This window comes from Falco biarmicus, chromosome 3 (assembly GCF_023638135.1).
Source record: "Falco biarmicus isolate bFalBia1 chromosome 3, bFalBia1.pri, whole genome shotgun sequence".
Classification (NCBI taxonomy): domain Eukaryota; kingdom Metazoa; phylum Chordata; class Aves; order Falconiformes; family Falconidae; genus Falco; species Falco biarmicus.
In genome coordinates this window covers 34,593,261-34,618,398 of record NC_079290.1, presented here as the reverse complement: position 1 = coordinate 34,618,398, position 25,138 = coordinate 34,593,261, and the positions used below count along the sequence as shown (strand labels likewise).

The 25,138-nt window shown below is 35.5% G+C and overlaps 1 long non-coding RNA gene across 4 annotated transcripts in view; it reads right to left on the bottom strand.

Moving 5' to 3' along the window:
- LOC130145467 (uncharacterized) overlaps nt 1-25,138 on the bottom strand; it is a 94,951-nt gene that overhangs the window by 27,777 nt on the left and 42,036 nt on the right. For all 4 annotated transcript variants that reach the window (XR_008820563.1, XR_008820564.1, XR_008820566.1 and 1 more), the window contains one exon: nt 22,559-22,627. This is a non-coding gene — a long non-coding RNA (uncharacterized LOC130145467). The remainder of the gene's footprint in view (nt 1-22,558; nt 22,628-25,138) is intronic.

Genomic DNA, 25,138 nt, shown 5'->3' with positions numbered 1-25,138 from the left:
AAAAGCTTCAGCCCTTCCTTCCTCCTGAAGGCAGAAACACAAGTGGAAAGTTTTCAAGCATTTATAGTAGGACTTTTTTTTTTATTATTTTTAACAAGAGTGCTACCATTGGCTCTCATGGTCCCAAGACTAGAAGAGCAATAGGACTGCTTAGGAGTCCACTCTGGAACTCTGGCAACCAAAAGGGCTGTGCAACAACATGCTGGTATCAAAAAGTAGCTGTAAATCTGAACACTGATTCTTGTTTCAGTTGCCAAAAAAGGCATCAGAAATACAATGTCCTTAGAGATTCGACAAGGCCACACTGAAGCAGCAAAGCCTTAGGTAGCCTTGTGAGCCTGCAAGGAAGAAGAGACTATGAACAGAAGATGAAGAGAATGGCAGGAAATGAATATGAGAAGAAAAAAAAAATCTGAAAGAAAAACCAAAACAAAACTAGCAATGTGATTAGCCCCACGCTTTCCTATCCATGTCTGAATCTAACACATAACATTTTCATCTCTATTTCCTTTTATAGACACACACATCATGTTGTTGATTGAATTCCATGGTAGTTGATGCACCAAAAATCTATCCAGTTTCTAACCAACTTCAGCTCTGAGATTCTGTTTCTCCCCCTGGCTTTGGTGATGCATCATAGTAACCTTGGCTACAGGGCAGTTATTGATTCAAAATACAAATACAGTGTGAGAGAATTTCACTGCACAAAAAGGTTATTGTGACTGATCTGAACAGCCCCTGTTTCAGCAGCAAATGCAGAACCCAAGTAACTAATCACCTTGTTAGAGTTTTGCACAGCAGTATGATTTCTACTTGTGTTTTCCATGAACTTACAATTAAGATACAAAAGCCAAAATGTGCATGTAACATACTGTTGTTCTATTAGTGTGGCACAAACATAGTAAAGTGTGAAAGCGTACCACCAGAATGATGTCTTTTTCCAGTGCCGAAAAAACAAACAAACAAACAAACAAACAAAAAAACCCAACCAACACAAAAAGAGATATAAAAATGACAAGATCAACAAAACAAAACAAGAAGAAATTGCCACCAATGTCACCACTACAGTTGTTGCCGAACATAGACAGAACTTAGCACCATCCATGTTCTGCAGCTTAGTTTATCCCACTTACTATCATGCTCAGGTATTTGTCTCCAAGCTTTTTATAACTTCATTTTAACTTCATTGTAATAATACTTCTCACTGCTAGTGAGACTGTGTACTGCTGATTAAAGGCTAATTTAAGACTTAAAGATTAAAGAGTTAAAATTTTGGTTCACATTGATTATTTGTTTTGAACAAAAAGTTGCCTGGACAAAAAGCTATTTTGTAGCATGCTTGTTATTTTAAAAAATATATTATTGAATACTGCTATTTAATTACGTTTCTACATTTTTTCACTAGCATGGCTTGTGGAATAGTTCATTCATTGCAAACTTCATGTAGATATAACCTTTTTAAAGCTGAGAGTTATTACATAGTCATTTGTACTTCAGTGGCATGCAAGGAGGATGCAAAATCATATTGCATCAAAGCAAAATCATTCTACCCAAGTTTGAATAAAGATGCAGAGCAGCAGCGAGTGTACCCATGGAAGCCTGTGTCTCCCCCTGCCTGCAATCCTATTCCAGGCACGGGCAGCTGTCCCCTGTGTGATCCTCCCAGTCGTCTCTGTCTGGCCCCTTACAAACACAGGCTGGCTGCCTTTCCAGCCAGCCACCTGTAGTAGCACTAATGCCAGTAGAAGTGGAGTAGCATCCAGGAGGATTTCTGCAGATGTACCACCTATGCGGTATATTCCTCCTTAAGCAATACCCTGGCTGTGCTTCTTGGATCAATGAGACTTGGTACTGTGGAGAATTGAATTTTCATTAATTTTCTATCCACAATGTAGCAGTCATGGTTTGGGCACAATTTTTCAACAAATTGTACATATGAAAGGATTGTCACTCATATAGCACATTAAAGCAATCACAGTATTATTTTTTATATATATATATATATATAAAACCCCATACTCTTCCTTAACATCATTCCCCATGCTTTCTCCAGAAGAAGTTTAAAAGCTGAACCCTTTCAAATATCTGTGAATTCTTCCAAAATGATTTTTGTAATTTTCTACTTGGAGATCAATTCTGAATTGAACCATGGACACACAGATGACTTCAAAAACATATGTTCAAAGTATTTTTTACAGAAGTGAGAAAGGTAAAGGTAACTAGTTATCAAATAACAAACCCAAATGTTGGTTACTTCTCAGCCAAGTGACTGCTCTATCTGTCAGGCTATACAGTCAGCTTTTGTCACCAATGCCAAAACCTACTTTTTATCAGATCCTGAAGAATAAAACTTTCATCAAACAAATGCTGACAAGACCAGTTACCTGAGAGGGGAGATCCCAAAGGAGGCTCCACTTTGCTAGAAGTGTATCCTCCATAGTAAAGCACAGGGCTGGGCAGGTAAAGTCTTAAATTTAGCCCAACACAAATGGACAGAGCTCTTTAATAGGTCCTCCAAACAAGGAACAATTCATACTTTAGCAACAGTGAAACTCAGTCAGGAATCTCACATCCATCAAAAAGGCTACATATATTTCTGAGTGAGTCCTGGTCTTAATTTTGAAATATTATTGCAATAATTTTCTCTTTATAAAAAAAATAATTTCTTCTGTTGAGTGATTGTATTAGTACCTATGAATGAGAAAATTGTGTACATTTATGTTATTGTGAAATTTTAACAATTTAATATGACATATTGGACATTCCCATCATTGTTAAAGAAGGTGCTACCTTTCTGCTGCTGAAGAAGTGGGGACACAAACTCTGTTTTCTTTGCATGGATAAGGAATTTATATTATGTATGTACAATTACTTCCACTGGAATACATGTTTAATTTGCTAAATTACAAAGTTCATTATAATTAATGGAAATAGCACATTAAAATATTAGTGCAACATGCTAAAACTTCAATGACTTGCTTAAAAATCACCTTTTCTTTTTTAATGCAAATAAACATAAAACCATAGGATAAACTTACATTCCCACTTCTTCCCATTTTACAGGATCCCTTCAATGTGCTTCTTTGGCTAAGAGTGTGAAGTTGGAACTGCAAGATGTATTTTTACAGAATAAAATTTGTTTCCAGCAGATTTGTTAGCAAGTCTTGGAATGCATTACATTTAAATGTACTACATTTCAATAGCAAAAAAAACCCCACCACCAAAACAAAAACAAACAAACAAACAAAACGCAACAAGATGTGGCACTGCACACTCCATGATTTCACACTAACCACAAGCATTTGGCTAGACTTCTGTGGAAGGGGAGTTCAGGCATACTCTCAGTCTTTTTCTTCCCTCCCTACATATTTACGATTTAGATTGAATAAATAAGTTTGGTTTGAATGTACTACCCAGGATCATTTTGCTGCCCTTCCCACAGCATCAAATCTTTATGCTAGCTTCATACCAATAAATATGGTCACAGTTTCTAGGCCAGGTAAGAGGAGAGAAGCAGGGGAGAGGAATCCAGAGTTACTAATATAAAATAAACCCACAGATCAAAACCCCACTGTTATTTTGGAAAACCTTTGTCGGTTTGGATCTGAACAGGAGAAATGTAGATGAGTTTAGGCTTTAAAAATACTTTTTGACTGCTCACTCATTTTCTATCAGTTAACTCAGTTACTCAAATTTGAAAGATAAAAGTGTTCAGACATCACAGTTGAGGTTTTAAAATATTTTCAACGCAGACCTTATTTTATTTCAGTTTGAATTCATGTTTAATTGATTTATATTTCACTATGTGAAAAGGACACTAAATGAAATGCTGAGCATGTATGAACTTATAATATTTTAACAGGAAATACAATTTTAATGTCATAATATTAAATACAAATTTAAATAAAATATTATAAACATACAGAATAAACCTTACTGTGAAAATCTATTTTTCTTCCTACCACAAAATAATGTTTCCTATCAAAAAAAGGCCACTGAGAAGGCCTTATACTCTTAGACAATCTTACTTAAACACAAAGGGTTTCCTGGGGAAAATTTGCAAGTTGCAGTAATGTTTCTATAATGAAAAAATATAGTCCAGTAGGTTCAGAGCAGTATGGGAAATAACCACCAGCAAGAAACTGGAGCTGGGATTATGCCAAATTATTTGGTTGCAGTAACATTACTATGCCCTAAAGCCTACTCTGTGAATGAAGGACATTTATCACACTTACATAAGTATGATGTAGGAGGTAAAAGAATTTTGGCAAAATTTTTTTATCAAAAAAAATTGGACATAGATCTTGATTTTCAAGTACATTTGAGAACTGACAAAGTCCAGGTGCAGACTTCAGTGATTCTGCACATCTGTGCCCTTCGCTTTGAGCCATAAATTGTAACATTGAGCCTTCAGGTACAATTACTAAACCCACTGCTACGTTGGAGGCCTTACACTAATGAAAATGATCCGTTTATACCTTGAACTGCATGATCAGGCAAGCAATGACATACAGCTATCTTAAAGGAAAATGATTTTAGGAGATATGAATTAACATGGAGGATTAAATGATAAAGAAAAAAGACAGATAACTATATTCAGAAGAATTCATATATTCAAAAGTCAGTCAAGAATTTTATTATCAGTCATCACAGTTTCAAAGGTGTTTAAACTACGTTAATAACGAAACCCAACAAATATTAAATATATACTCCCTATCTATAGGCATCACTTTGCAAAGCCAGACACTCACATGAGAGCATGAGCTGCAATATCATGCTGTAGACAGGAAAAACCTGCAAGAATCTTGGTGAGGAGCTTAAATTTTGCAATGTGTCTGGGCTTCCTCTCTAAAACATATTTAGAAGGTCCAGTTCTGATTCATGTAACCAGGTTGTTTCCGAAATGGAATACATACAGTGGAGTGTGAGAACCCTCTCTGAGGATTTTGTAGTTGACAAACTTAAAAACCTTTTTAATACACACTGCAAATACAATTATATTTTGAACTTTTCTCCATTTCAAAGTGATGCTGTGCCTTGCCTATCCCATGCTTGTCTCAGGTGCAGTTTTTAAACACTTGTAAACAGGATTTTTCAAATATTTGAAATATCGAAGTAGTTTGCTTTTTACAGAGCTGAGATCACTGGTATGCTGCATAACAACATATTTAGTAGCTCTTATCTTACTTTTGATGGAAGAGCAAATAACACTTTTATGCAATTTAGTTCGTACAACAGTATTTTGAAATACCAGACAGTAACGGGAATCAGCGTACCATGAATCCTAAATAGTTCACGAGTTGGACTAGACTTAACATAATTATTTTATTAGCACATCTGCTTTCTTTTCACACATTTGTAATTATTTAGTTATTAATATTAGCTATTAGTATTCTTAAATGAGGATAAGGTATTAAAACCATGTCCCTAAAACCATGTATCATGTGCCTAAAAGGAATCCCACTATACTGTGATAACAAACCTTTTGAATTCACATGCAAGGGAATGATTTTGAAAAGTAACTCTAAAGATTTACCAACACCACGATCTTCATAATAAAGCAATCACAATGAAAACCATATATTCTATTAATGCATGCATCTGAGGCAGTTAGATTATGTAAAAAGGCTTATAATACAGAAAACTAATAATAACATTTAGCAAAGATGATTGTGAATCTTCATTAATTAAATTTTGCAAACAGTTACATCCACTAATGAGCCCACAAGCTGATTTAGTAGAATTAGTCCTTTGTATTCGGTAGAGTAATATATCCCTCTTTGTACTGCAGGGACAAAAGGGAAGCGTCATCAGGGAGCTGCCTGCCCGCAACACAAACACACTCTATAGAAATTGCCATGTTACTGCAAGCATGGAGGAATGTCACTAGGAAAACACAGGAAACCCAAGCCAAGATTTGAGATAGCTAAATTCAATTATCAGACATTTTCATTCAGATTCGAGGGTGGTATTTCAAAAGCCGCTGTTTTGTTACTGCCTGTTAAAAGCCCCTATGGCATTCTTTATGATTATTAGTGAAACAGAAATTAAATGGCAACTGACCCGTACAGTGTTTGCTGGAGTCATGTGTTTCAGAGACCTAGATACTGCATCTGCATCACTGTGTGATGAACAGCACGTACATTCCCACTCAGGATTTGCTTTGGAGTGCCAACATAGATGAATGAAGGAAATTTGATGAAACTTCCTAAACTGATGCCACGCTAAGAATGAATATTCTTGTTTGCTATTTTAAACTACATATGATTGGTTTGTAAGCTTCTGTTCAATAAAAACTGAATTATGATGTCTCAGTAATGTTTAATAGATATAAATAAATTAATGAAGAAGCCTCAAAGATTCAAAATGCCTCTTAAAAGAAGACATAGGCAATATAACATTGCTGTTAAGTAGGTGTACATTGACTGTCTCAAATATTGAGCCAATACTTAGCCATGCACTCTTTCAATACACAAAAGGAACAGCAACATCCTAACACCAGACAACATAAATCTGCTAACAACATTATGCAGGGAAAGCATTGTTCTTGGGCAGAATATTCTAAACTACTGTTTGTCAAGAAATACTTCAGTACCACCCATAGTTTTTAAAGTCAGTCTGATGGCAGATTGTCAATGATTACACCACCTTCCCCTGTTTTCAGCAGCACCATATACACTGCTAGCACTAATTTCCTACTGTTCTGGTTCAGGCAGCAATCTGCCCATTTGCAGCAATCTAGAAGACCAGAAAAAAGAAGTCAGCTCTTTGAAGATGCACAGAAGTTGAATTGTTAGTTATAAACCTTTCTAATATGTTTAACTGGTTGAGTGCGTTAAAGACAGCCAAAGGTTATTGCTATTCCACATGTATTTCTTCTGTCTAAATATATGCTGCCACATAATGTATCTTGAGTATTAATTTCATCCAAACTTTCCAAATTATCTTTTTTTTAATATAAGACATGAAAAGCAGGTCATAATTTCCTCATTTCTTAGTGGTGTCCAATAAATCACATTTGAAAGCGTTCTGTGACAAGTAGTTGAGGAGAACTTGTTATCTTTTTTTTTTTCTTTTAGTAGAAAATTGGTATCCCATCACACATAGACCATGTACCCACACAGTGGATCTGGGAATAACTAGTCTCCAGCTATTAATTTCTAGCTGTAACAGCAGCTCAAAACTTTGCATGGTTGTTTTATATAACAAAATGCACATAAAAGTAATGTTTCCTATAATATGCTCCTCTGTGACTTGCAGAACTGGTGCCTGCACAGCTCCAGCCTTAACTGTGTTTTTCCAATACCCTCCCTTTGCAGGGTCACATTTTTCTACAGCAGAGAAACATTTGCTACTGCTTCTCCACACACAATCTAGTGAACTCTTTTTGAAAGCACCTTCTCTGCTTCCTGAGATGTTGTTTTCCACAAAGCCAAGGTCTGTACTTGCCACTGCAGAACCAACCACAGGCTAAGCCTTTCCTAAAGGTTTCTGTGACACTATACAAAAGGAGTACATAGGAACCAGAATCAGATATATGTTAGTGGAGTTCCTCCCAGCAGCTGGAAAAGCAGTTGAACACTGGTCAGGCATAAGGCACTTCCACTGAAACCCTTTGAAGACCCTGTTTAAAGTGTCTTTGCAAGGAACCCCAATATTGCCATTGTTCAGCAGGATTTAACATCCTTTTCTGTTCGGCTAGAAGAGGGAGATGGCTGTTGGACCTCCCTACACCAGACAAGCTCCAGTGAAGACTGTCTTCCTTTGTTACCATCAAACTTTCCAAAATGAAGTGAACCTAAAATGTAACAGCATCTTTAGGCAGACAAATGAGAGTCTGGCTATTGAATTTTCATTCACAGAGGCTTGCCCAAATAATAACCTTCTGTCTGCAGTCACTTTCTTATGAACAACATAATTTAAGATGATTTCAGGAGCAGAAAATTAAATCATTCACAGTGGATAGATCTTCTAATAACAAGACACTTTTATCTCACAGGCAGCAGTCTTGTCAGTACTTGGGCATAATTAGGACTAGAAATTGGTAATTTTGCTGTAAAGCAGCTGACTGAACAATAGAGACCATTTGAAATAGAATTCAGTTAAAATCTTTAATATTGAGTCAGGTTGTTTACTTGAAAACTTCCACACCGCTATGTGACATTTTGATTTGCTAAATATTTACATGTGCAGAGTCTAAGGTAAGTCTTGTTTTCTAACCAGTCACTTCCCCTTTGTATTTTGGATCCATAGTTATTCATAACCCCTTATCTGACTGGTGGTGGACACACATTTATCTTCTGGGATTTTGAAAAATATAATCACCTAATGGAGTATTTAACACAAAACACAATCCTATCTTAACCTAAATTGTAGGGGAGGGCAGTGTGGGAAGCTAGCATTTTTTGTAAAATAACTGAGTACCATAAAAAGCCTGTAGGAATGTGAGCAAAACATATGTAAGCAAAATATATTAAGTGATGGGAAGGTCAAAGTTAAGATTAGCATCTGAAAGTAAGAAACATCAAAGCAACACTAAGTCAGCATTTCCCTCTAAAATGCATGTCTCCTATACTCTCTTTCAAAGATGAAGGAAACAATATGTATATAATCTACCATATACCTATAGAATGTGTTTGATGTAAAAATTTCAAAATTTCTGTTATTAGTCATGGTGCTTTATCATCCCACAAGCCTTTTACTTAATTTCATAAAAACTTAATTCTCATGAAGACGCATTAGGTATAAATCACTTCAACATTTCTTTTAAATCCATTCCCCCTCATCATGGTTCCATTAAAGGTGCTGCACAGTGTCCCACAAACTTATCTTGTAAAGTGGTTTATAGGCTATTTAGAAATATTCTTACATCAGATATCATTATATGCCCTTTTTTTGCATCATAATGTCACTGCATGAGATACTATGTGGCAAAGTTGTTAAAAAGATGTCCCAAGTCACTCATAGCCTCATGGGACCAAGGAAACTATGATACTAAAAGATGATGGCGGTAAAATAGGGAATTGGTTACAGGTGGGAAGCCTTCTATATACAGCAAACATAGTAATTGTTCCCATGTGACCTTATCAAGCTCTTTAGCTTTCTATGAAGTATTTTCTCTCATTGCAAAAAAAGGTTGCTGATAGTTACTTTACTGTGGCACTGTAAGAAATAAATAATTAAAGTTCATTTACTAGTTTTGAAAACACAAGTTGTCATTTAAATGTGAAGTATATTATCATCGTTTTCAGCACTTAGTGCTGTGGTAAAGTCCATCTCTGTATAGATTTATAGGCAAAATACCCTAATATTTCCCCATCTCTGTTGACAAAAAGAAATAATACTGTTTTCTCCTCCTTGAGTTGACGAAACCAAGTTTATGTGCCAAGTTAACCTGGAAAGACAGTTCTGAAGGCAAGTCACAACAAGCCACAGGATTTCCATAAAAAGATTATGGAAAAAGGTGCTTCACTAGAGAAGTTTTACATTGCATCAAAAGTGTTACACCTAAACAGTTATGTCTTGAATCAACATGCTTGGTAGCTACAATAAATTAAAGCAGTAAAACTATATATTTTTAATGAACTTATGTTGTAATATATGATTCAGTGTGCAGACAATGATTAAGAGCATAATTATCTGGAGATAGTTAAGGAAATAAACTAATCTGAAAAACATTTAAATTAATCTTAAATAACATCTATTCAACTTTGGAAATAGAAAGATGACATTTCAGAGAATTATTTTTATCTCCCTAGGAACAGGGCAATCAAATGAGATCTATGGTCTGACTAGTCCTCCAGCAGTGCCAGGACCTGACTATGCTCCCTGTCCACAGGGAATAATGTCAGACTGGTTTTTGTAACTTGTAATATGAAGCAAGATATATACAGATTTTGGGTTAATTTAGATTTTATACATTAAACCATTATCAATTCTAATCACAGTTATTTTCTTCTTTTATTTCAGACTGAAAGGAGCCCAAAATATAACTCATTTCACTCATACAGAAAACTGAAACTGCTTGTCTAAATGACAGAGAATAGATACCCCAAAGAACAATCTACAATTAGAAGGTAGAAAAGAAATTTGATATTCCCATTGAAATTAACTTTAAATAGTCATAATTTAATTTAAATGGTGAAGTAATCACTGTTTGCTGCAAAAAATCATCATACCAAATTCAGAGTCACAAAAATGTTTGTAGAGATTTCCACATGCTTCTCAACTCTGATTAAAATTGAATAGTTTTTTTTTAAAATCCCTGATTTCCAAATCATGTAAAAATTTTGCAGTCAGTTGTGAAGTTCTGTCCTGCTGAGTTGGATATCTTCTTAGTTTACTATGCATTGGAACCTGACATTAAGAGCACAACCACAACACAATACAAGGAGTACAAACAAAGATCAAGTACTAAAAGCTAATTGGCTTTGATGACATTGTTTATTGCAGCTGAAGCCCATGCTGTTTGTGCTATACTGTGGTATTTGGTATCTAAGCTAGCTCATTTACATCTACATGAACTATAGCACAGTTTTAGAATGGAGAAGCAGAGATAACATTAATTTAGTGAATATTGTAGTTGGCCAAAGGTCAGTTTTAGGAGCCTGAATATTCTCCTAAGACTTGAGACAATACATGTCTTGAGACAACAAGAGTATATAATAACATCCTAAAAATAGTCTTGTCAGAAGGTTACCATTTATAAAATCCAGAACTTCATGAGTCCGAAGAGTTGTGGTGAATGGAGTTAAATCCAGCTGGTGGCTGGTCACAAGTGCTGTTCCCCAGGGCTCAGTATTGGGGCCAGTTCTATTGAATATCAACAGTCTGGTCAAGGGGCTGAAGCGCACCCTCAGTAAGTTTCCAGATGATACCAAGTTGTGGTGGAGTGTTGCTCTGCTGGAAGGCCAGAAGGCTCTGCAGAGGGATCTGGATGGGCTGGATCAATGGGCCGAGGCCAATTGTATAAGGTTCAACAAGGAGAAGTGCTGGATCCTGCACTTGGGTCACAACAACCCCATGCAACGCTACAGGTTTGGGGAAGAGTGGCTGGGAAGCCACACTTCCCCAGGAAAAGAACCTGGGGGGGTGTTGGTTAGCAGCCGGCTGAATATGAACCAGCAGTGTGCCCAGGTGGCCAAGGTGGCCAATAGCATCATGGCTTACGGCAGATATAGTGTGTGTTCAGTTTTGGGCCCCTCTCTGCAAGAAAGACATTGAGGTGCTGGAAAGTGTCCAAAGAAGGACAATGAAGCTGGTGAAAGGTCTAGAAAACAAGTCTTAGGAGGAGGCAGCTGAGGGAACTGGAGTTGTTTAGCCTGGAGAAAAGAAGGCTCAGAGGAGACCTTATCACCCTTTACAATTAGTTGAAAAGAGGTTGTAGTGAAGTGGATGATGGTCTCTTCTCCCAAGTAACAAGTGACAGGACAAGAGTAAATGTCCTCAAGTTGCACCAGAGGAGGTTTAGATTGGATATTAGGAAAAATTTCTTCACTGAAAGAGTTGTCAAGCCTTAGAACAGGGTACTTGGTAAAGTAGTGTAGTAACTATCCCTGGAGGTGTCTAGAAGGCACATAGATGCAGCACTTAGGGACATGGTTTAGTGGTGGATTTGGCAGTGTTAGGTTAATGGTTGGACTCAATGATCTTAAAGGTCATTTCCAACGTAAATGATTCTATGATTTTATGATTCTATGATTCTGTAATCATACCTTAAATACCATCTTAGCTCAGACACAGGCAAAACATTTACTTAAGTTCTGCTGCACTTCAAGAGAAATATGAAGCAATTGGAGAGAATCCAAAGAGCAAAAAGGATGATCAGAAGTCTAAAAAACATTGATTGTAATAATATAGAAATAATTAGATAACAATAATGGTAATATTTATTCTACATGTTTACATCAGGTAAGATAAACAAGCAAAAAATTCATATTGCAGCACGGAAAATTCATATTGGTTATTAAGACACGGTTTCTATGGGCAGTTCCTCTATGGACGGTGGAACATGGCAGCAAACAGCTTATGAAGTTTTTAGGAACAAAGCAGACAAATATCTGTCAGAAGTCACAAGTAGTTGATCCTACCACAGACAGAGAGAGGTCCATATGATCTTTCAAGGTTCCTTCCAGCTCTGCTGTACTATTACAGAAAGGAATTATGTGAGGATGCAGGTATGTGCTCTTGTATTTTCTGGAGTAAAATGGAAGTACACTACCAAGTAGGGCTTGACTAAACCAAAAATACTCATTCGATTTCAAATGTTTTTTTTTTATAGATCTCTAATGTTTTAGTCAAAGGTGATTCTTTGCATTTTCAGAGGAAGGAATGGCATGTACAAAGGATATTATAATGGCACAGATCTATCTGATACTGTGTCTTACAATTTTTGAGCACCTTGTGAACATTCTATAGATTTAAAGAAAAGGTGAAATATTATAAATTAGTCCATTTTGCACCATGCATCTATTTCAGATATTTTTCTGACACTGCTGAAGCTGGAGTGTTTTCTGTTAATTTAGCATATTTTACATGTGGTACAACTGGATGAAGTATACACAATGAAACTGAAGTGTCAGGTCTCTGCTCTAGTAACTAAATATAATTTTGGCCTGAGAGACTGATCAACATAAAAGTCAAACATACAGAAAGACAGATGAGGGAAGACCAGGCAAGGAAAGGAAGTGCTTGGCCAAAGTTTCAGTTACATTCACTAAAGCATTTGATTAAATCTTAAAGATGAGATACCAACTAAACTTGTTCTCTTTCCCTATATAGATTAAGCCCTACTTAAATATTTAGGCCATTCTTTAAAAGCTGTAATTCTAAAATATAGGAGTGCTTTATTTTGTGTTACTTAAAAAAAAAAAATAATCTGTGGAAACCCAGCATTAATTAGACAAACTGGAAACTAAAAGCACTCCTACATGCCAAAAAAGCTTAAAAGAGAACTCATTTTTCAGATGTATCTGCATCAATCAGAGCACAGCACAGAACCAGCCTCATTTTAGGGTCTGAACACATTTAATTTCATACAAAGTCCATTTTGACCCAATTTTATCTACTGAAAAAGCTTATACATAAGTCCACTCACAACCTATGAATGTGCCATCAATAAGCCATACTCTGCTCAAAACAAATGTTGACTTGAAAATCAGGATGCTAAAAGGCAGACAAGGAGATACGTTGATTTGCTGATGACAGCCAAGGTTAGATATATCTAAGCTTAGATGATTTTTTATTCTACGCAACTAAGCTGTTTATCCTCTTTGAAAAGTTAACTCTCCCATAAAAAGCTAACATCTTAAAAAAAAACCCAACCAGAACGGTTTTTGTAATAACAATTACAGATTTTGCATAAGAAACCTGCCAGTATTTTTGCTAACTGAAGGCAATATTTTTCTACCTCTTAACAGAAAGGGGGGAAATTGGGACATCATCCCCAAGAGCTGGAAGAATAAGAACAGAATGAGAGCTCTAGAAATTAACCATTCTTTCCTCTGAGCTACTCCTGCAGGACTTGTATAGATTCCTTCTACAGAAGTACTTTATGTATGTTGCGTGTGTGTGTGTGTGTGTGTGTGTGTGTTTGTATACAGATGTGAGTTCATGGAAAGCATACTTGACCTCTGTACAATGAGTGTGGCACTATTATAACAGGAATTCTCTTTTCAGGAGATGATTTAGCTAATTCTCAAACACACAGCTTTCATATGACAATTAACATTTCTTCTTATCTCATTTTTTTTATGTTTATCCTTGGGTGGCACTTCTGGCAATACTACTAGCAGTAACTTAAGTGATATAAAATGTTGCCAATTGAATATAGTTTTTCTGTTTTATTCAGCAGCTTGTATTTGGATTTGATTGGTGAGACAGATGTAGCCATAAATTCATATACAAAATTTTCCAGAAAAGGCCACTAATTTGAGGTCACTCCATCCCAGACGCTGGGAAGCACATTTTCCAGAGACAAGTGGAAATCAGGACATCAGTCTCACCAATGTCGTTTGGAAGTCAGTTGCATTGCAGCCTCCTTTAGCCTAGGAATCATCCTCCATGGGTCAGATTTTCAAAGACATTTAGTATTTATAGTTCTCAATACCTACAGATAAACTAGGTTTGTGAAATGGAAAAATGAGTAACCATTTTGGAAAATTTGGTTTATATATACGTTAGGGTTGTGAAGTATCTAATGGATTATCCAGCTTATCCTCCCCAAAGTTTTGATTCTCTTCTTTTTGTTAGGGCATCTGAAATCATTCTGAAATAGTCATATAGTCTATGGTTTGTTCTTCTAAAGAACAGGTTAGAAAGGAATGTGTTTCTCCTCCCAATATTCCTACAAGCCCTTTTCAGTTTGCAATTTTAACTCCTCACCTTTACATTCAGTAGCTCATTTTTTAATTGTTTAATAAATAAAAATATATATTCAACTCATAACATTCAAATTAGTTATTTTAATATGTAAATAATCAGGTTAAAATAATTGACTGCTAACATAAAGTGAACAATCTCACTGACTTCAGAGAGATTACTTAAATGTTTATTTGTATCTTTAATGTAAGTATTTTTTTTAACTGCAAAGCAAATTTATGAAATTATGAAGTAACACGTTCAAAACATACAGTTATGCTAAAACTTGCTTTATGAAAAGGTGTGGGTTTATTCTAATTAATACCATGCTTGTCTGTACAATTTTAATTGTACATTCCTTGGCAGTTGTCATTCATAAAAACTTGTAAAAGAAAAACAGATTTTAAAGAGTATGCCAGCAGGTGAATCTGACCTAAAATCTCAGCCCTGCAGCAAAATCTACACAGAATTTTAGTCTAAGCATAAAGAAATATTTTTATAGTTAAGGATATTCTGTCAATTTGCCTTCTGAGTTACAGCTAACATTAGGAATTTCAAACTGAATCTGAATTAAGAAGTCAAGGAACTGTCAGGGAGGCCAGTCTGCATTGCTCTGCCCTTAGAGACTCCCTTACAAATGAATAGGACTGATGTCTTCAGCACCTATGAGCAGACACTACACAAGCCAGACAACGTGGGATGAACTCCCTTCTTACTTAAGCATGCTTAAATATAAACACAATTATAAACTTCCTCAGATGTGATGTAACCATTGCAGGAACAGAAAGACAGCTCTGCAGAATCCTTGCAGGCATTAATGTTAACTAATTATTAACTAATGCAGGCATCATGAATTAGAAGAAAATCAGTGAACAGAAGCCTGCCAAAGAACATGAACTGAGCAGAAAAGTACTGAAGCAACATCTACTTAAGATTTATTTGTTTTGCAGAAGAAGGGAAGTAAGAGGAAGGAAAACATGAAAATTTTTCAAAAATAAATCAAAAAATTACAGTAATTTTAAAGTTATTCAAGGTTAATTTCTGGCATGGTGTCTTTTTTTATAGTCAGGAATATTTTAAAGTAATTGAGAGGTATCATCTTGTGAATATCACTTGGAAATTCTCTGGGTCACATTCAAATTAAATTCCTTAAATCAAAAATCTAGTGGCAAAATTAATGTACCTAACTAATATATCACTTAACAAGCTAGGCTGAAAAAAATAATACTTTCTATGAATTTAATTTTAAATTCAAGATAATAACCAGCTGCTGTTCAGCAGCACTTTTTGGTGATATTTTGTATTTATGCACTCTATGTGACTCCTTGGAAATTGGCAGACCTATCTGAAATTGCAGTAGCAGGAGATGTAGACAAGTATAAGCTAAAGCAATTTTTACTGTGAGAGGGCCAACCTAACTTTTTTCCAGTAAATTATCTCCTCTGTAATTGGAGTTCTTTCTGTATCTAATCATTTGTTCACACATGGACCAATCGGAGTGAAAAGACTCTATGTACAGTACCAGCTTACACCTTCACTGTATTTTACTTTTGTTCATATTATCAAAGGTAAAGAACTGTATCATTTGCTCAAGATAATATATAGAGTACATGGAGATTAGTGAATTAACCAGGCATTTCATGGTATTATTTTTAAACAAGTTTTTTACCTTCTATGACTTTTAGCATAAAAAAGTCTTCTATGACTGTTAGCATAAAATCATCACATTTTATTTTATAAAGTTTAAAGCCTGAATTTGGGGAATCTGCTTTTATATATGCAGGCAAGAATGTGCTGGTTATCTGTATTGTGGACCAGATCCTTTACTCTCAAACTATTTTAAGATTTTCACACATATTTATTACAAATTACTGTTGTGACATCAGCTACGCTACTCACTTAAGAAAATGGTTTTTAGAAGGAGACAACTATCTATTAAGTTTCACAGTTTCTTTCTCTACTTGAAGTCAGACAAACATTGGATCTGTGTGCTGACATTCATCCTGGCCATAAGTCTGATAACTCATTATACCTTGTTTTCTGATGCACTGAGTCTGGGATTAAGAGGGTCAGAGACGCAAAACTTCTGGACATTTCATTCAATATTTCTGACACTGGAGCCACAGAAATCCAAGTTTGTAATTTTAATGCTAAAACAAATCTTAACTGTCCAAGTAACGGGGTAAAATTTTTTGTACTGTCTCTCCCACCTGTCCCATGCATCCCTCTACATACACATAATCAGGTCATGCCGTTAAAAAAGGTTTAGCATCTATTTTTTCAGTAAATCAGGCAGTGGCAGACCATTTACTGCACTTGCATTACTACTACTATTAAATATTTTTGCATTTTTTGACCAAAGTATGTGGCTTTTTACTGCAAAAGATAAAAATTAAACCACTAGCCTGAAATAACCTCTCCTGTGATTTATGTGCTCATTTGGGTTTGTAGGAAAATGTGATATTAAGAACTTTTATCCTAAACAGTACTTGCATGTCTTCTAGTGTTTAAGCCCTTACAATGGTGTGCTCTGGCAGCTCAGTCACCCATGGTGCTGCAGGGTGCTGACATAAGGTTTTGTTTAACCAGGAATGAATAAAGTAGCTCAAAGAACTCTACATCCAAATTTCAAAAATACACAGGAATTGTTTAAAACCAACACTGCCATTTTACTGAAGACTTCCAGTCTGTCAGAAAGAGAGCAATCTATCAACAAAAAAGCTTACACAGACAGTAAGGAACTTATTATAATGTAATAGAATATAATTTCTATGTGGTTTTTTTCTAAATTTAGGATTTATTTTATCAGAATTTCCAGCAGCAGTCCTAAGCTGTATTTGACAGGGTTTTTTTTCCTAATCTTTTTATATAAATAAACAAACACCATTTTAATTCTGCTACATGTTGAGAAAATGAAGTAAACGAGTGCATTAACAAACTAAATTCCTTCCTTGGTGGAAATCAATATCAGATACATTGCTATATATACTGATATATCTGATATATAGATTTAATTTTATAAATTAATTCTGGCCATTACTGCAACCAATTGCTCTTTCAAAAACCATCAGACAATGAACAAATGCAAGACTGAAAAATAAGTAATTTCATAAATCAACAGATTAACACACGTTCAGGTGTTACTTTCTAGGCCTGAAGACAAAGAACAGGAGCAAATGAAGCTGTGAACTGAAATATATGGATTAAAATGTAAAATAAATACCACTGAGCACTGAATAAAAATTAAAAATCTATCAATGACATTTTATTGTAAAATAATATTGTCGTCTTTCTTCTGAAAACAGTCCTGTAGAGAAGATTAATATTTTGATAAAGAATAACCATTCATGCAGATATCAAGGGAAGGATCTCTTTGCCATAAAGCCATATCTTGAAAAATGCTAAACTTACCACTAATATGTATTGAACTAAAAATCCTGTGGAGATAGACTGTGATTGAAAGGCATCTTAATTTATTTTTTAAATTAAATATCACTATCTTTTAAAGTAATCTACCTTGAAAAGAGATTTTGACAAAGAAATAATTGCAAAATGTTGTATCTATTTCAACTGACATTTTGAGGAATTGTAAATAGGCAAGTATTTATGTAACAAATGAAGCAGATTTTTTTTTCTTTCTTATTACATGCATTAAGAAAAAAAAAAAGGTGTAAGTACTAAACTGTTATCTGGACTGTTTTCTATGTTACTTTTCCATCACTTATATAACATTCATGAAGATGATAAATAGCAGTAAAATTAATAATTCTACATTTTAATAATTCTTAAGAGGTATTAAGAGCTAGCAAAATGCTTATCAGAAATCGAAAACAAATATTCAGACCGAATAAAAATATATTCGGAAGTTAAAATGCCCCATTTAGAATACATTGACTTAGCTCAGACTGTCCTTGCATATTTAAAGTTCCTGGTAGAGCAGTTTAGTGAAGGGCTAGCATTTTAAGATGGATACTATTGCTCCATCTAGTGAAAAATTTGTAACACATCAGACCAAGTCTGAAGTTGAACAACATATTTTTTGAATCTGTGTGATTCACGTAACAATGAAAAAATCTACTAATCCTTGAGTTAAATTCTATTCATTCCCTTGCTGAAATAGAGTTCTTATTTTGCAGTACATCACAGAGTTAAGACTTTATTCACAACCTTTTCAGATAGAAGTCATAAATGGAAAATTGAACTGTAATGAAGATTACAGTAAATAGGATGTAGGACATATTCTCCATCCCAAATGATTGAAGTCATCCCAGTTTCCATCCCATCCCTGTTTGCTTCCTCTTGCAATAAAAACCTCTCTAATCCCTACTGTTCACCTCATTTTCTATCCTATTCTTTCAGTTGTTCTTAAAATTTTTTAATAATCTTTCCATACTTTGGTACCCTAATGTCTGTTTTCAGACCCTATTCAGGTTATCCTCACAATTTGCAACAACAGCCATCCCTTTTAATGGTGTCTTCCCCATATTAATTTACTTAAATTGTGCTTTTTATTGTAAACAATACATGTCTATATCATCTTCGCCTATTAGGCAGTGGGGAAATCAACAGCTAAAATACCAGAAAAGCATGCCCTCCAGAAAAATGTTTTTCCTCTTCCCCAGGTGCTCTATTTCCAGTCAGGTCAAGAAGGGCTGGTTGGTTTTCAAATTAATTTTTGTGTTGTTTGTTCCACATTGAATAACATACTAAAGATGAAAAAAACCCCTCACACAACCATTCATTTTGGACCCTACCTAGTCACTCCTATTAGTGGAAAGCTTTTTGGATTTCACATCTTAAGTCACAGCCCTTGTTAACCTATGTGAAGAGACTGATCATGCATTTCTGCACATTATTATCTCTACACGATGCATTGTCCGTTTGTACATATTTGTACATATTGTTTCTAAAACGTAAAATAACAGAAAATGCTGGGAGAGCTGGTGCAACTACCTAGATTTCCTGAGGGAAGAAATAATGGAAGGTGTCTCTTCAATGTCTGGAGTATGTAACTGCTCTTTCCCTTTTAATAATTATTTAACAAGGACCCAGTGTAGTTAGGAACATGATACTATCCAGTAGATTGGAAACCAAGTTTAAAGTGACAACATAACATGAAGACAGCTGAAAGTAAGAATTTAATGCTTCTAATTTTATTCTCTTTCATTCTGGATCTGAATATTTAATAGGCTTCACACTTGCAGCTTTTCTCTCAACTCATAATCAGATCCAATCCATATTACACTTCAAGTTTTTATCCTGTTTTCTGGAATCCATTTTCAAGAATAAGAATTTATATAGTTGGTGGTGGCAGCTAGCAAGAGGAAAAAACCAAATCATAGTAACGGTAAGAACGTTTTGCACTTAGTAAATTCATTATATCAATGTTTAAAACTGAAGGAGCTCAGAAACACCATAGGCCATTATGTCATTGAAAGTAATTATCCAAATGTTCAGTGTTTAAACTTGAATTTTGACAATACTTTTTACTACTTTGTCTGAAATGAGATTTGTCAGATATAATGTATTAAATTCAAAAGTTAATATTTTGCAACTCTACTCTTCAACAAAATAGCATTTCAAAGTACTGTAATATCTATTGTCACAATTCCATTTTGTCTTCCTATGAGGTCTGCAGTTATCTGCCATAAAAAGACAGCAGATGTCTGGTATGATACACATGGTAACAACAGTACATTCACCGCCACGTTCATTGCTTCACAGTGCTGAAGTGCTACGTTTATAAAGCAAGAGATAAAGGATCCTTCTGTAAGTTATAATCAACTTAGTGTCATGTCAACAGAATGCTACATTTTGCAGTGATGTATATCTTCTGGCTGTTTTTTGGAGTAAAGTTGATGGTCAAAAGAGCTATCAATGGCCAATTGGTCCACCAGCAAAAAAAAGCTGTCAGAATTTGCATCTGTGTTAGAAATCTATATGATGATGAGGACACCATGGAAGTTATGGTCCTCAGAGTGGAGGATTTGGTACAGCAGAGAACTGTAGATGTGGGGAATTAGTGGACCACTTGCACTTCATATTGAATTGTCTGTACTTTTTATCTCAAAGTTTTATCAACCTTATTTTGTTCTCAGGACATATCAAGGATAAAACCTTCATGATACCTGAAGGAGTCTAAAGATACTATCTGTTGATTGTGAATTTTGTGACAGTTAGTGAATAACTGATCCATGAGGAAGACAAATGATGCTCACATGAATAAAAACTTCCTAAGAAGACTAAAATTAAGATAATAGAAACAAGAACTGACACCGTGTAGAGAAAGGCTTAAGGGCCTTAAAGATAAACACAAGACCTGAATTACTGCCATCCTCATTAGAATTTGCTGGAACTTGAGTCCTGAGCAGACGGCTGCCAAGTTCATGTGAATGTCAGCTCCCAAAAGTACAAATTATTCACACTAAAGTAGCCCAATTTTGTGAGCGTGTAAATTTTGTAAAATTTCAGCTTCACTTCTGAAAGCATTCCCAAGCTTTGTTAATTGTCGCAAATCTGCCTTTCTTCAGGTTTATATCTGCTGATAATGATTTTCTCCTGGCTTCTCTCCACAGACTTACCACTTTAAGTCTCTTGATAAAATCCTTCTTATTATGCTAGCATGTAATTCCTTGAACATAGACCAAAAAACCAAAAGGCTCGATGACCTACAAAGCTGCTAAATTATCTTTTGAAGACAAGGAAGGGGTAAAAGGAAGTTCTTTGATATTTTATAACATGAGTGATGTTTGTGAACCCAATATCAAAATAACACTTCTAACAAAAAACAGGAGTAAAAGACATATTTTATGTAAATTCAGTCCAAAGTTAATCAAGTGATAGGAAAGGTAGGGATGCATAATTGCTGTGGAGACTCTCAGCAAAGACAAGTGTAACTTGGCTGGTGTGCAGGTTTGTGCTGGGTGTGTCAGCTAGGTACAACTTTGCTGGCACAAGAGGGCTTAGCTATCAATAAGATCTCCACAGGAATGCATCTTCATCATGCTTTACAAACAGCTAGAAAGCATGGTAGCCAGATTGTGCCTATACAGGTATAGTCTACCATAATTCTTTTTCATATATTTTATGAATATATATATATAATTTTGTTTCATGTATTTTATTTTTTAAGCAGACGCAGATACAACTGCATTTGGGCTGTTTCTTCATGGCTGGGAGCACTTCAGCAAAGCTCATTAACTGGGAAAAATGTAATTGTCTTAGCTGTAGTTGAGCTACACTTATGCTACTCATGCTAGCATACTTCTAGCTGCTTAGAGTGCTAGGATCCATGTGGTATCTAATTGTGTTTGATACTCATATTAATAGAGTTGCAGGTACTCAACACTTCAGAAAGGCTGAATCTCAGTTTACATATTGCAATCAGAATTGTCCTACTATTGTTTCAGAAAATGAGGGATTTCAACAGATCATTTTTTGGAAGGATTTTGACAAATGGGCCCCACTCATCAGAAATTTACAGCAGAACATTCCAGAATTTACAGAATTTAAGGAGTTACGATGTAATTGCTTTTCAGTGCCAGTACAAAGATATGTTAAAAAAACCCAAACCACCACTGCAAACATTCCCAAAGTCTCTAAATCAGTTTAATACTATTAAGTTACATTAAAAAAATTAAATAGTTTTAATCTGAATGGTGCATAGCTCATAATTTTTAGCTAGCTGATCTAAAAAAAAATCCAGTGTTGTTTGGGGTTTCTTTTGGTTTTTTTGGGTTTTTTTGTGGAGGAAACAGCTGAAAGTACAGGTTATGTTTTTAAAAACACTCCTCATTTATAAGTAAGGGAGGTGCATTTTCCACTAACAGGATAGGTAGTATAGAGCCAGTGATAGGTCAAAAATCTCCTACAAAAAGTGTCAATATACACACAAATGAAGAAATCTGTTTCATCCACATGTTGGAGCAGCACTGTGTACTGATAACAGTGAATTTGGCACACATAACACTAATAATCTTTGTAAGAAATTGCACAGTCAAGATTTGAGTGAATTTTGTTTCTGGATAAGCAAAACCACAATTTAAGCAAAGATCTGCCCGGTTAAAGATTTTATAAATAGACTTCTAAATAAGATGCCAAGATGAAAAAAAATAGCATCTGTAAGTACTTCTAATGAAAAAAAGAGTAACTTTGAATTAATGTGATTTAGTCAACATTCCACTGATGTAACACCACTTACTCACTCTTCTTCTGATTCTTTGTCATTTGTTCTTCTTTGTACTAACCTCGTGGCTAGGAGCTGTCAACACTGTTAAAAAAAGAAAAAAAAAAAGAGGAAGCTCAGAGAAAAATCTGTGGATATAGCAAAAACAGGTAAAACAGAAATATTTTGTTTGTCACTTCTGAGTAAATAATGTTTATGTGGGTTTTCTATTGTTAACCTTAGATTAGCTGAAAAGAAATAAAAAACACCAGAACTTTTTTCATGTTTCTTTCCAAGTTTCTTCCTTTCACTGGAGGTAAAAAAACTGAAGCAAGGTGGTTTACAGCAGGGTTATGATGACCTCTTGTGGTTTATATATGCATTTTGTTTCACAGTTTCTCGAAAATTTAGTATCAAAGGTTAAATTCTGCTCTTAGATCTGAACAGCTTTGCGTTGCTAATTCTGCTTAACGTGAATTAACTTCTCCTCCCAAACACACTGTCAGTATTTGTTTAGTTCACTGCTAAAAAAAAATTTTAAAAATATCTCAACCTTTACACTCCACAAACTTAACAGGTGAGAGTATCATATTTTCTCACATGGTCATTTGTTGAAGCCAATTCACAGCTCTATATAAAATTATTAACATAAAGAACTATAATTTTTTAATAAAAACTTACCCACTACAAATGGTGCAGAAATAATATGGTGCTAGCCACTCATAAGAAATAAGAACAATAGGTATTGAACATTATATTGATAGGTAACAACAATAGATACTGAACATATATATTTTTTTATAAAAATGTAGTGCATGAGCTAATTATACGTATTGTCTAAATTGCTGCTCAAGTTGTCTCCTTTCATCAATTTTGTTGTAACAAAAATCAGAGAACTGAGCATTTTCTGATGTTGTTGAATGCAGTCTGTTAACCTGAATCATATCACCTGACACCTTATCCCTTAACAGATAACATTACTCAAGTCTTTAGCCTGATTTTGCAGTTTCCTGAAATGATTCAAAATTACACAGATCTCATGAAACAACTTTGCTGAGTTATTAAACTTGAAGTGACGGTTCTGACAGTATTTATGGATTTCACAGTAGCACTTTCTCACTGAAGGATCACCAGTGGTGGTATTTGCACCTGCCAGGCAGTATTCACATGACCTTGCACCTTACTAAATTTAGGATCTGTTGCAAAGCCATTTCTGCCCTGGCTCTGCTGTCTGAAGTTTTGGAAGCTCATCAGCAGTGTAACCTTGGACTGACACCAGCTGGATATGTGCCACATTCTGATATGCTGTGATTGCAGCTGGGGGAGGCCTGAATTCAGCTGCTGCGAGACATTACTTGTTTATGTAACACACACTTTAAAGATGTGTGGGTTAAAAACAAACATTGCTTTTAGTGTATACAGTAATGAGTCCCTTGTATTACTACCTTTCCTTGTTTCGTTTCCTTGAAAAAATTAGTATCACAGGCTGTTGGGTGAAGCAAACTAAAACAATGATGACAAAAAAAAAAAAAAAAAAAAAAAAAAAAAAAGCAGGTTTAAGATAAAATGTGGTTATCTTTGTGTATCAATAAGGAAGCACTGACAGTGGTCACATATCCTGAAAAGTCTCCCTGGCTTTTGAAACTTCATCAACAAACTTATTCTGACAGCTTCTTGCACAAGGACATTCTGAGCACCACTGACATGCAAACCTGGGAGACAGAAACAAATTGTTTGTGTGGGAGGGAGCTGTTTTATTTCTGTTGTCTAATAGGCCTGATCTCTTTCATTCCTCTTTAGCTGGGTTAACTCTGCAATACTAAGAACTGATTGATTTAAAACTGTAAGCCTAATTTATAAGAAGCAAACTTCAATACTCTAGGCACCATTTGAGCTCTCAGCTAACTACATTTTATACACCGGAGCATGTGATTTTTTAAAATGTCTAAATGCTGTCATTATTTCCCCTGCAGTTGGTTACGGGTATGGTAATAACCAGCCCAAGACAATTTTAATTTGACCCTCAAGGTGCACTAATATTACTCCCCTGTCTCAGCCTGGCCTGACAGGTGGCTTGTGGCCACTTCTTGCCGATTGGAACTTCTTGGCCAGCTAGCTAAGAGGTTAGCTAGCTAGTGACCTTCCCAGAGGACGTAGCAGGCAGCTACGCAGGCAGCAAACAACCAGGCACCTCGTGCCTCATTGTATGACCTGCAAAGTCTTGCTGTGCCAGAAGCAAGGCGGTGTAGATAGGAATCACCTGGCAAGTACCGAGCTGTCATCAATCTCTCAGCTCCGAGGACAGGGGAGAAAGTCTCACAGTCAGAGCCTTGTCCCCGTGTCTTCCGAGTCACAACTCTCGCTGCAGTCACATTTCAGTGCAAGGGATCAATAGAAAAGCCACACCATATGTGGTGACATGATAGTCCAAACATGTTCAAAACACTGAAAACTAAGTCTAATTGTTGAGATGTGGATGGCAGACAGCTGTTGCAGTTTCTTTTGCTGGTGCTAACCCTCCAACCACGCAGTAGTCTTCAGACACTTCATTGCAACATTACCAGGTTCCAGTTAACTACATATCTAAATATCACCTAGTATGCAGTAAGACTTTTC